We start from the raw sequence: 655 nt of genomic DNA, 5'->3' as shown, positions 1-655 counted from the left end.
AAACTTTACAATCGATTATCAAGAGCATATCAATATCTGTTATCAGTTCAGTCACCCAGTTGTCTCTCTCTCTCTCTCTCTATATATATATATATATATACACACACACACACACACACACACACACACACATACATTCTTTTACATGTTCTTTTTCATTATGGTTTATCACAGGATATTGAATATAGTTCTCTATACTAGACAGTAGGACCCTGTTGTTTACCATTCTATGTATAATAGTTTGCATCTGTTAATAAAAATATAGAATGCTTCTGAAATTTGTTTGTCATCGTTACACAGGGGTCATGCTAATCTTCTCTGTGTGATTCCAATTTTAGTATATGTGCTGCCAAAGCCCGCACTCTCTCTTTCTATTTTAAAACTACCTTTAGGAACTAAACAGATATTTCTCCAAAGAAGACATACAGATGGCTAACAAACACATGAAAAAATGTTCAACATCACTCATTATCAGAGAAATGCAAATCAAAACCACAATGAGGTACCATTACACGCCAGTCAGGATGGCTGCTATCCAAAAGTCTACAAGCAATAAATGCTGGAGAGGGTGTGGAGAAAAGGGAACCCTCTTACACTGTTGGTGGGAATGCAAACTAGTACAGCCGCTATGGAAAACAGTGTGGAGATTTCTTAA

General features: G+C 36.2%; 1 non-coding gene across 1 annotated transcript; it reads right to left on the bottom strand.

Moving 5' to 3' along the window:
* Window positions 1-255: 255 nt before the first annotated feature.
* Window positions 256-358, bottom strand: LOC139033235 (U6 spliceosomal RNA). Its single transcript, XR_011485857.1, has one exon. It is a non-coding gene; the product is annotated as a U6 spliceosomal RNA (small nuclear RNA).
* Between the last annotated feature and the right edge of the window lie 297 nt (window positions 359-655).

The sequence above is a fragment of the Odocoileus virginianus genome, chromosome X (assembly GCF_023699985.2).
Source record: "Odocoileus virginianus isolate 20LAN1187 ecotype Illinois chromosome X, Ovbor_1.2, whole genome shotgun sequence".
In the NCBI taxonomy this organism is placed as follows: Eukaryota; Metazoa; Chordata; class Mammalia; order Artiodactyla; family Cervidae; genus Odocoileus; species Odocoileus virginianus.
Note: the sequence above shows the minus strand (reverse complement) of the source record. Positions and strands in the feature narration are given on the sequence as shown.